This window comes from Rhea americana, unplaced genomic scaffold (assembly GCF_003343005.1).
Source record: "Rhea americana isolate MKP2758 unplaced genomic scaffold, rheAme1 scaffold_310, whole genome shotgun sequence".
Taxonomy (NCBI): Eukaryota; Metazoa; Chordata; class Aves; order Rheiformes; family Rheidae; genus Rhea; species Rhea americana.
Genome location: NW_028186436.1, coordinates 87,403 through 99,738, shown reverse-complemented (window position 1 = coordinate 99,738; position 12,336 = coordinate 87,403). Strand labels below are relative to the sequence as shown.

The following is a 12,336-nucleotide window of genomic DNA, read 5'->3' as shown; positions in this document are numbered from 1 at the left end:
TTTCCCACACGCCCCTGCTTTTTCTTTTTTTCTTCCTCCCATGTTAATGGCTTAATGGCATGAAGGTAATCCTTCATGGATAGTACAGTAACTACTACTAGGCAGGAGAGAAATTTTGTGAGACAGAATAAAAGCAAATGGTCAGACCCTCTGCTAACGCAAACAGATTTCCTGGGACCTACTCTTACTTGCATTAGGGTGTTCAGAGTCTCTCCTCCCCTTCTTCCAAAAGAGCAGTGTGGAGGGCAAGTTCTCAGGGATGTGAAATCTCACTGTAAAATGGTATCAACATGTCAATGTTTACTTCTCAGCTTTCTATTTTTATACCATCCAGTAAAAGTGGTCGAGCATCGATGAAGTACTCAGCCTTACTAAATAATCCCAGTCTAACTGTCCTGATGACCAAAACCCAGAATCCTGAACTCCAAGCTCCCACAGGTTCTCGGAGCTGGATCAAGGCATGGAGGCCTGGGAGGTTTCCAGGACCGAAGTGTGAGAGGATACAGCCTGTCTCTAGCCAGCGGGTGATTTGCTGGATGGAGAGGAGCAGAGGGGAAATCGAGGGCCCTGCGGGTGCCCGGTCTGCAGGCAGCGGGGGAGTCATTCGGATCAGCTCGCTCCTGCATTCGAGGACGGCAAGAGCCCCTTTTGGCACAGCGGGGAGGGAGGCTCCTCGGCCGTGCTCCCGGCCCGTTCTCACCCCCAGCTCTCCCCAGGACGGCGGCTGTCCCACACGACCCTGCACCCGCCTGGGGACATGATCCGTGTTTCGTGTACCTGCAGGGACGAGCTGGTGGCTGGTTATATGACGGCACGTTTTTGATTTGGGCCAGGCCAACCCAGCTACAGACCAGACAGTGGCACAACACTGGCTTCATCTGGTGCTCCTGCAAACTGACGTTCTTTTTTTTTTTTTTTTTTTTTAACTGGACCAAATTTTACACGAACCGTACAAACCACTCATCTCAGAAAAGCTGACTGGTGTTGCTCCAGTATCAGCCCTCCCAGAACCCCGTTATGCCTCTTTTTCCTTTTGAGTCTTTCCTGAGAGCTGTATTTTACTTAAGACTCGCCAGATTGTCAGTTCTTAATTAATTTATCTTGTATTTTAATGTTATTAGCTGTTGTGGTAATTTATAATAAGACTTTTTACAGATGACCAAGCAATCTATGAAAGACAAGTATCTTGCATCTACTTGCTTGCTATTATTTATCAAACCAATAATCTGAGAAGAAAAAATCAGGTTTTTATTCCAAGATTTTTTTGCCCCATAAAATCATGTTGACTCATATTATTTACACTGATACTCTTCATTTGCTGACTTCTATACTGGTATTTGGTTACTTTGTCCAGAATTGCTAAGCTACCTGGATTAGAGTGACTTAGGTTGCCCTAGTTGTTGTTGGCTTTTTTTTTTTTTTTAATGATTTACCCAAATGCAACATTTCTCTGGCCCTCTAAAATGTCTGTGATCTTCTAAGATTTGAAGGGAGTGGGCCAGAGATCTCTTTAGCCAATTTGCCTCGGATGTGACAGTGACGGTCATCTGGACCTGTTAAGGTAATAATGTTTATCTCTAGTAATGCTGTTTAAGAGCCTCCCTGGTTACTAATGGGATGGAAAGTGCGTTGTCCTCATGACATCAGTGCATGATTCTACTTGTTTCCAAATTCAGAACAAAAATGTTTATTGAACATCTCCATCCTCTTCACATCATCACCAGTTTTACCATTTCCATCTAGTGACACTAGTGCTTTTGAAACAAGTATCAGCTCAAATGTAAACTAGATCCAAATGCCAGCTTATTGCCCTGTTCTATTTAAGATACTCGTGACCTGTTTAGGACCTGACAGTTCAAGACTGCAGCAATAGGAAAAGCCCACTGAAATCATAAAGGATCTTTGGGGATGAACTCAACCTCCCTGGCTGTGGGCATCGTTGTTACTGGATGCCAAAATGGCCTCAAAGATTGAAACGGGCCATGACTGATATAGCGTACGGTCTTATTGATTTGGTTAAAGCTAAAAATGGCTGCAGTTCAAGTTTTAAATTAGTTGATAAGGCAGCACAGTACTTTTCATAAGTCAATGGCATTCTTAAATTTATTTTACAATGGAGGGCATTTTTCATACAATGTTTTCAAGAGGTAGTTTCTAGGCACCATACATTCTAAGTGCTGCTAATGTAAAAAATTAACCAGCTGTATTGCAGAGATGGAACCAAATGGCTTAGCTATGATAAGACAGCTCAGAACTTGTTTTATGGAAATGGCATAGGATTATAAAACTGCATAGGAAGCAACTGTAAAATGATCAATGACATCATTGCTATCTCAGTTAATGACTATGTTCTATAACCCTGTGATTCTTGTGATTAGAGCTCTGAAGTTGCTGATACTAATTCATGCAGGTTATATTACATCATGTAGACTTCTTTCCTCCTGCACACACTTATGCTTAATGCATTGCTTAATGTTTTCTGACCGGGGCAAAGTGGAAGAGGTTGTTTTGCTGCCTTTCAGAGGGTTCATGTGATGGGAGTGCCCATGCTCCACTAATCCGGTGCCTCTCCTCCTCTTCATCGTGTGTGTGGCTCTGCAATGTCTGAGGAATAATACAAGCAGTCTTGTCCACCAGTTCTGTCCCTCTCTTCTTTAAGGAAAAAAAAGAAACATATTCCAGAAGATAGCTATTGAGGGTGGGGGGAAATGTTGCTTTAAAGCAGGAAACATCATATCTTTCAAAGCTATTGTGTCCATTTCTGTTTGCAAAGGCTGGAGGGGAAAGAAAGCATAAACTATGCATCTCTGTGACTTTTTGTCCTTCAGGATGAAACAAGAAGACCTGGCAAATAATTGGCCAATACTCTAGTCAGACCACAAAATGCTTTTAAGTATTAACTGGAAATTTCAAAAGTCCTTCTTTGTCACCAGGACGGTATCATATTGCTTTTTCCCTCGTGTCAAATACTTTCAAAAGACATTTGCATAAAGTTTGCTGAATTCACTGTGCAAGGGCACAGTGAGCTCTCTACAGAATGCAGTTAACCTCAGCTCTTCTCATTCCGATGTGTCCCAAGCAATCAGCTTATGGATGAACAACAGATCGTAGGACCAGTCAAACTATACACTGGAGAATTTCCTACTCAATTTCTCCTTATGTTAATGAGATCACTTATTATAAACATGATCTTCTGAGTAAAAGACATCACTCGATTTCTTTTTTTTTTCTTTTCCGCTATTACCAAAGAAAGAAATTACAGACCATATAATCAGCTTTAACTCATCTCCCTCCCTTCTTTATTGTCTTTATAGTTAAATTTTAATAAGAAGTTTTTTCAATTTACCTAGAGACCGAGGGTCTCAAAGGGATTGGATTTTGAACCTTATCGTATATATGACAGCATTTGTTGAATGATTATCTGTTTTGTAGGAATACTGACAAGCTCAATGTATAATACCAACAATGAAAAAAGACAGTCCCTGATTCAAAAAACTTTCAGTCTACCTGTATACCAAAGAGGGCAGGAGGGAAAATAGCTGCAAAGTAGGTGAACTCTCATGATCTACCTGCTGTTGCTACCTCTCAATCTCCTACAACCCCTAGGAGTACAGTACTCAGCCTATTTCTTGCTGTCATGCATTTTCTTTCATGTTGCTTTTTTCCTGACCATCCAGACTCACAGCACACTTTTTGAACGACCACTCCATGACAGATGTCCACTATGTTGGTTCCTCTGTTCTCCATTATGTGTTTGAGCTGATGCACATGCGAGTACCTGAGAAATGTCTGATGTTGAATAGTAGAATGTGGAAAATAAGCCTTGGGAATACATGAAAAATTAAGACAAAATACACTGTTAATAAATGTCTCTGTATTTAAAGACAACTCACGGTGAGTGGGTGGAAAGCTCTAGGATGTTTCTTCAGGATCCCAGGAGGAGAAATCTGGCCTACAGCAGCTAGTGGCAAAGGCAAAATCATGACTGAGTTGGTGATGTCCCTGCAGTGGCCTGACATGATCAGTTCAGCACTGTTTATGGTAAAGCTTTTCCTGCAGAAAATGCACAGCATCCCCAAATACTGAAGCTGATATTAACAACGGTAGTCAGATGGTGTTGTTGTCTCCTCACTACTGCTGTGTACCGATGCTGTACGTATGTGTATTGAAAGACCCCAGAATTTTATTCAACTACAAAAATGTGGCAGAATAATGAAACTCAGCAAAGGTGAGAGGTATTTGTAGACTCTCCTGGACAATTTAAACAAGGCAGCCTGTGACTGTAGACAGTGCATGCCTGCTTCATGCTCTGCAGATAACCCAACATTGTGGAAGCCCTTTTGTTTTTATTCGAAAGTCCTTTTGCTTCTGATCATGTGGGAATTACCTCAATCATTTTATCTACTCACAACTTTTGTTTAGAATTTAGTCTCACCAGCATGAAAATGCCCTTGAATTGGGATTCCTGTGTCATCTAGATTTGCTCAAAAGTGTCAAAATGATAAAACAGTCCATGTGCAGTTTGCCTCAGAGTTTGTGTCGGCAGGAATCTCTCCATTCATCTGCAATAGATGGAGCTATTCATGAAACAGGTGGTGAGGACAGCCCCAAGAATGTGTATGCAGTTGGCTAATGTGTGTTTTGCAGCGTTTTAAGATAATTTAACGAATGTTGAACACATGGGAGTTCATGCGCCTGCTGACTAAAGATCATCCCAACATATCCTGAAGTTTTTATGAAACTGTGTGTAATGAATCTGCTACTGCTACACCTAGAAAATACTGCTCTGCTAGTCTCTTTCTGATGTCTCCTATTCTCTTGAGGTGCTGCTAATCCAACTGTTTCCCCCAAAGAAAAAAATTCTGTGCCGGTGCGTTCTTTTAAAATGCCTGGCAAGCATATAATTCTCCAACTGATAGCTTGTATGCCATAAATAGTTAAAGCTGCCCCTTCTATTGACCCTACAGAAGCAGGCTGGCTTGTCCTGACAGTAATCACCTTTTCATCCATATTCATAACCTTCTTGCCCACCAGTCTCTAGCAAAGTAAAAGCATAACTGAAAATGAATACAGTAGAATGCGGTTTTAACTTACACTGGACAGAAAAATGGGTGATTCTGCAAATGATTTGCTAAATTATTCCCTGCAGGCCAGCAAACCAAGATCCTATTCTTGCCATATGGTCTTCATATCTGCAGTGGGTGTTAGTGTAAACACACACTTCAGTTTAAAAAGAATTGTGATTTTTGATATGTATATCTGTTAAATATTTCATCAAAGCTTTCCATCTTACAGGCAAACCCATAATGAAATAGAATGCAACAAACCCAGAAGACAGTTTTAGGCAAAACTGATAAACTAGAATAATACAAACTAGTTCTGGTCAGCACAGCAGACACTTTTGGCTGTGGAAATAACAGCAGTGATTCCTCTAGAGATGCAACCAGCTGTTATGACCTAAATATCCCTTCTTTATTTGCCTTATTTAGGGCCATATTAGACTGGTAAAGAAAGTTCAATAATCTTGAATTTCCAGTAACAAACATTAATGTGATGAAAACTATATAGGAACACCTTCTCTTTTTCATTAGCTCTCATTAACCTGTTGCCTAGTGTCTAAATCTTGGCTTGATTAGTCTCTCAGAGAAAGAGTTATGCACTTCACTAACCAGTGAGGTCCTCATCCCTGTTCAATGTCATTAATAAATACAATCTGAGTTTTCTTTAGCTTAAATTAAGGTTTAAGTTTGAATCAGTATTATCAGCTTTTTCTTTCCCTTCATAAATATCAATCAAATAATCTCAATGAACTAAATATTAAGTAGATTTTCCCAGAAAGGCCTGCAATTTATCCACTCAAAGAAGTTCTACAAAGCATCTTCTGAACAAGCAAATCCTTTGGGACACTGTAGTGCAGGATCAGCTGTGTGGAACAGACTCTGCAGCAAAAGGACTGCCAAAGCCCGCAATCAGCTGGATCTGAAGATGTGCAAGGTGAGTGGAGTACTAGGAGAAATGGCAAAGAAAAGCAGAGATGGTTACTGGAGCAACACTGCTTAAGAAAATATTGCATCTATGGTGTCTATCTATTCTTGCCTTGCCATTATAAGAACAACCATAGAGGAATGGGAGAAGGAATTTGCTCACACTTAGGAAGGCATGTTGCATTAAAATCTTCAGGCCATGTAAGGTCATTTTTCTGCTTAAGTATGCTTGCAACCTTTCTCATAAGAAATATGCACATACACAAAAATTAAGTGAATAGATAACAGGGGAAAAAAATAGAGATGCTCTCAAGCTGCCCACTGTTCCCATTCCCCCACACAGGAGCCCTTAAAACCCTGCTGCTTCTGTTATGAAACCAATCAACTTTCCCTGAGAAGTAATTTCTTCAATGTGATATTAAAATAGCTCTGACTTGCCATAAGGTGATTCCTGTTTAAAATGCCACATCATATTGCCATATATCATCTGACCTCATCTCATCAGACAGCACGATGTCATTATTGTTGAGCTTTTACTAATTAAAAATGCCAAATACAAAATCACTCAAGCATACGTTTTTAATTCTTTCAGCAAAGTTTTATACCACAAAAATCCTAGATGAGACATTATGACAATTTTCACATTATACCAGCAACTCTTTTATATTGCATTTATATTTCTTTCTACCCCTCCTCAGAGTTATGAGAATCATAAATTAAAAATAGCTCTATGATTTAGTCTACATAATAAAAAGAAATTTTTTGGTGGCATAGAAGGGGAAAAAAAGAAGATGACTAGAGAAGACCATAATGCTATTCTGGAAAAAAGAAGGCCTGCTAATGTATATAGGGTTTTATATTAGTAAATTCCACAGCACTAAAATTAAGTGTCATATTGGTAAATGAGACTATGCTGGGTAGTGAAAAAAAATACAGGAAAAACTCTCCAACTGATATAAAGCAGGGAAGGCACACTGAAGCCATTTTGAGCCGTTTATACTATGCTCCAGCTAAGAATCCGGCTCTGTAGATGTTAAACAAATGAGTTCAAAATACTAGTGTTCTGGATAGCCGTTTTTTAGAACCGTCCAAATCAGGGAGGCCTATCCCAGATAGACTGCAGCTCAGCAAGCATGTATGCAAGTGAATAACTATGCACATGAATGGTCTTTTTGTTTTTCAGTTGACTAGGCAGGATTGGGGCCTATTCCTGGCGGTACTGATGGGAATGCTGGCAAACAGCACAACTGATATATTTGGCAGAGCTAAAGATTGATGCTCTGACAGAGAGAAGGAGCAGATTTTGCTTTGCTCTTGCTGGTACAAATCAGCATTCAGTGCTGTTGTTACACCAGTGTAACTAAAAGAAGAATAAACTTCCATGCACTGACAAATACCCAGTAACTTAAAAATAAACTTACAAGCAAGAAACAAGGGAAAGATTTTCAAAAAGGCACTTAAAAAACCTGTGTTTTTGGAAGATGGATGATTTGCATTTTATGATGATCCGGCTCATGCTGGTACGCAGAATCAGTGATGAAAAGCTGCTGCCTTGGACTATGTGGGAAAATAGCTCAATTCTGCACTTTCACTTGACAGACATTAGGATGGATAAAGGAAATAGGTTCAGACCTTCAGTGTCCTCTTGCAAAAGTCCCCAGATCTTTGCTGCTTGCATTAGCAATCAGCACAGAAATCCTGATCTGAAGTGCGAAGGCTGCAGGCACAGATCAGGCACGCACCTAGCTTCCTGCAGCAGGGTCTTGCTACAATTTTTGCTTTCTGGGGAAAGTAAGAAAAAAAAGAGAGAGAGAAGAAAAAAAAAAAAGAAAAATCACTCCACTGGGGAGCAGAGTTTATGAAAAGCTGAGCAAAATAGGGGGCTGAGGAAGTCTACATAACCTACTCATGAATCTTTCCTGATGTATCTCAGAGTTAGTGACGAGCAAATGAAATAATCTTGGGGAATAGGGCCTGATGACTACTTCTATAGTCATCCTCTTCCTAGTTGATTCAAATCAATCAGGAATTCACAAACTACACATGTGCAGAGAGCTGAATATACCTTATTTCAGCCAGCCTGTGATGGGTTATTCTGGCAGACTTCAATTAGCAATCCTGCACATCTCCTTTATAAATTCGATAGCCATCATATGCATATCTAAGCAGTAACCCAAATTATTCCTTTTCTTTAGCTCATGCCCAGGGAAAGCGGCCATTAAGGGTGAGGAGAGCATTGATTGGATTATCTGGGTCAGGCTATGTGCAGTCTGGAACAGAAGCCTCTTCTGCAGCAAGATGCCCCATGTTTGGAGCAAAATATCCTTACATCGCAGGCTAACAGAAAGAGCCTGATTTAGTTTGGCTCCTCTGGTGATGCTTGGATCCCTGTAAAAGCAAGGATTGAAAGTGATTCTGCTCCAACCCGTGAGAGTTATGGGTTCACAGCCTCAGACAAAGGGTACTTTGGTAGAGCAGATGACTTGCATTCAACAGATTGGGATACAGAAATGTGGCTTTCCTGCACACCTGTGACCTGCTGTTATACTTCTGCTTGTACACTTTGATCTTACCTTCAGCCTCCTTGTTAACTGGGAATGTAAATGCTTTGGGACAGGGACTTGTCCTTGCTCTGCATCCGTGAAATGTGCAGAACAGCTGTGGACAAGTCCCTTGTAGTTGCAGGTGATGGTGCTGCAGATGAATGTAGAGATTTGCACGACAAGCACCTGTTGTCACCAAATTAGCATGAGACACATTTTGCTGCTGCATGCAACTCCTCAAAGTCTTTTCCATGGCCTTCCCTCCTTCCTGGGTGCTTGGCAGCCAGGCATGGAGGTGCATCCTTCGAGTGTATAACCTGAGTCAGATCACATCACCCCCCCAAAAAATGGAGGTGGGCTAGACTGTGGACTAACGACACTCCTTGCTACAAGAACTGAAGAACAGAGTCAGTTTGCTTATTGGGATGTAGGTAGCATTCCCTACCCTTAGAGAATAGGGCTAACAGCATGATAATATTGTTGAGCGAAGCACTGTAAAACAGCCAATATACTTGTATGAGAGCTGCTTGATTTTATGTTCAATTTACAACTTACCCCAGTCCTTCTCCTGTGTATCTGCTCAAGTACTCTAAATGCCTGCCACCACTTAACTTGACTCTGGATGTCTCCTCTGTATCTGCTCCTCCTCATGGTCTCTCTTCTATGCCATTCCTTTCTGCTTGAAACTCCCCTCCCAGTCAGTTATATTCTTATTTCCAATCTCCTCTTCAAACATATCTTTCCTCAGCTGTGTCACTGCTGATCTGTCACACTGGGGAAACCAGAGGAGGTTTTAAGGTACTTCTATAGTACCATAATCTCAAAAGTGGTTTAGTATCTGGTTAGCCCCTGGTGTAAATTAGAGTAGCTTTGGCTGCCAACAGGACTTGTTCCAATGGGGGGGGGGGGAATCAGACTACAGCAGTGCAATACCTTCTCATTCCCCCAGAGGCATTCTCAGCCTGAGGTTTTAAGATGAAGCGCTGGGCTGTTCTGCTGCTCTGGTGCCCATATGCTATTTTGGGAGAGGTGAAGAGTAGAGGAGAAGGAAAGACTCCAACTGTTAGCTTTCTTATTCCCTTCAGATCACTGGAATAAAATAAAGAGGCTGTTCAGCCAGGCCTAGTGTTTTGGCCTAAACTGCTTTCACTCAGGTCAGAAGATAAGTGGCAGGAACAGGGCCTATTTTCTTCTCTATAAATAGTAAAGTACTGACTGCTCAGATAAATACACATGCATAAATGAAATGGTAAAACCAGGCTTAAAGAGAGACCAAAGCAAACACTAACCTTTTTATAGTAACTTATAGCAAAGATTTGCCTAGATGGCAGGCTTGTATAAAGAAGTAAATTGTCCTATTTCTTTATAGCAATGTAGAGCCATTCTACAGACAGGCCAACAGAGCAGCCTCTCCAGTAAACAGATGTAGTTCAGAGAGAGTGAATAATAAGTATAATAATTTAAACTGCACATCAATTAAATCAGTAATAACAACATGACTCAACTACAGGACAGACTGGAAAATAGAGTGGAAGTCCATCTTTATTTATAAAGGATTTATATTACATTATACCAGTGCTTGATGCAAGAGCCTTCAAAATGCTCCAGAAATGACCACTGTTCCTTCCCCTAGTCCTCCTGCCCGGCATCTGAGGGAGGAAGTCTGCAGCAGAGGTGCAGTGCTCAGCTCCAAGGAGATTGCAAGAACACTTCAGTAAAACACAAATGCTGCAGTCTCAGCCAGCTTTCAAACCTTTGAAGATAATCACACCTTGAAATTGCCCTGGGACATGATGTATTTGCCAAAGAAGGACTCAGATGTTGATTAAAGAAGACAATAATACTGGTACTTAAACAATAATGAAGTTCTACTGCTCCTCAGAAAGAGCAGGGAAATGAAGAAGTGCTGTTTTCTCTACCCCTCACCCAGTCCTGACGAAGCCTCTTTCTCCCTCCCTGGTTCTTGAGTCTTGCAGTGGGTGACTTTTCCTGCTGCCCTGTCCAGAGGACTAGTCACTTTTCTGGCTGGGCCACGTGACATTAGTTTCATTCTGAGGTGCAAGTCAGGAGTAAACTCCTCAGAGTTACATTGCTGTAGGATGGTTCGCAGTGAGAGGTGTACCTGACCTATAGTTTCCTCTAATCAGGCATTATTACAGTAAATACTTAGTTACATCCTGAGCCAAAATTATAAGACAGTATCAAGGACATCTAGGGGTGCTCCTGGAGGTGACTGAGAAATGATATTCTAAAATAAGTGCACAGCATATAAATGTAAAGATGTCTCTTCTGGCTGGAGAACAAGACCAGGGACATCTCACTATGAAATAGCCTCCTTTTTGTTTCTTTTTTTGGCAGCCTCTACCAGCCAGAGTCAGAGAGAAGATGGAGAGCTAGCTAAGACAGTATGTACCTGTTATTGTCTCCAGTTCCACTGACTTTTCTTGGAGCTTTGGGCACCTAGCACTTTGGAAATATCTTTTGTACCAGCAAATAGCTGGATCCATTATCATGACACTGAGTTTTCCTTCAAACGGCACAAAACAAACAAAAAAAAGGTTGCTGCTCTTCATACTTGTCTCTTTTCAGTTACCTGCAACAGAAAAAAAACCCATAAAATAGCATGTCCTTTTACAGGACCTGTTCCAGGCTCTTATTCCGGTCTCTAATCCTTGAGATCAAGTCAATCTTGACAATCCCTTTTAGATACTTTCCTGCACAGGGACCTGAGGAATGGATGCAGAGAATAATTTCAAGCTACTCCTCTAATTCCGGCAGAGGATCAGAGAGGCAATGCTGGTGATATGACTCCAGTGGTTAGTGGAGGTAGCAACTCCCTTCCTATGACCTCAGACTTGCCTGCTCGGTATTGTAAGGTAGAGGGTAACCACATCTGTGTCAGAGAGGTGTTGTAAAGCTTAATTAACGTTCAGGGAACTCCTTTGAGAACCCAAAATGGAAAACGCTGTGTAAGCACATGACTTATTTGTATTCATTAGCAGCAGAAAAGTCAATTATCCAGAAATCTGATTTGGCTGTGCATACCATGGTGTCACATCTGCCATTTAGATGGGAGGGTGACAGGACCCTTGGGTGGCCAGGACCATCCTGCAGGTAGCATAACAACACGTGCAGATGTCACATGCTGGAATCCAGGTTGCTGTGGGCTGGGTGGTACACGGGGCTTTGGGGAGAGAAGCGCGGGGGCACACCTGAGTTCTCAGAAGAGCTGGGCTGGGGCTACCTGAGTTTTCAGAGGACAAGGTCAGGGCCGTGCCCCAGGCTTTCAGGAGCGAAGGCCTGGAGCATGCCCAAGGTTTGGGCATGGTCATGCCTGAGGTTTTCAGGAGAAAAGGGCTGGGACATACCAAAGGTTTTCAGAAGAGATGGGCTGAGGGTATCCGCAGTTTCCAGAAGAGAAGATCTGTGACGTGCCCAAAGTTTGGGTAAGAGGAGGGCTGGGGGTGCCGCAGGTTTTTGGGACAGCAGGGTTGGGACACGCTCGTGCTCTTCAGAGGAGAAAGCGAGGGACCTGCCTAAGCGTTTGGGAAGAGAAGGGTTGGGGAGTTCCCGAGGTTTTTGGAAGAAAAATTCAGGGGACACCCAAGGTTTTGAGAAGAGAAAGGCTGGGACGTGCCCGAGGCTGGCAGGAGAGGCGGCCGCGGCTGGCCGAGTTTTCCAGGAGAGAAGGGCTGGGGCGAGCCGAGGCTTTTCGGGAGGGAAGTGCCGGGGGCAGCGAGCGAGGGGCCGAGACCCCGCGGCGGGCGGAGGCGAGCGGGGCCGGGGCCGGGGCCGGGGCCGCGGCCGCC

General features: G+C 42.4%; 1 long non-coding RNA gene across 1 annotated transcript; it reads right to left on the bottom strand.

Annotated features, from left to right (window-relative positions):
* Positions 1-10,066: 10,066 nt before the first annotated feature.
* On the bottom strand, positions 10,067-12,320 carry LOC146592952 (uncharacterized). The gene is made up of 3 exons (XR_014896492.1): positions 11,896-12,320; positions 10,941-11,120; positions 10,067-10,280 (listed from the first exon to the last, which is right to left on the bottom strand). It is a non-coding gene; the product is annotated as an uncharacterized LOC146592952 (long non-coding RNA).
* Between the last annotated feature and the right edge of the window lie 16 nt (positions 12,321-12,336).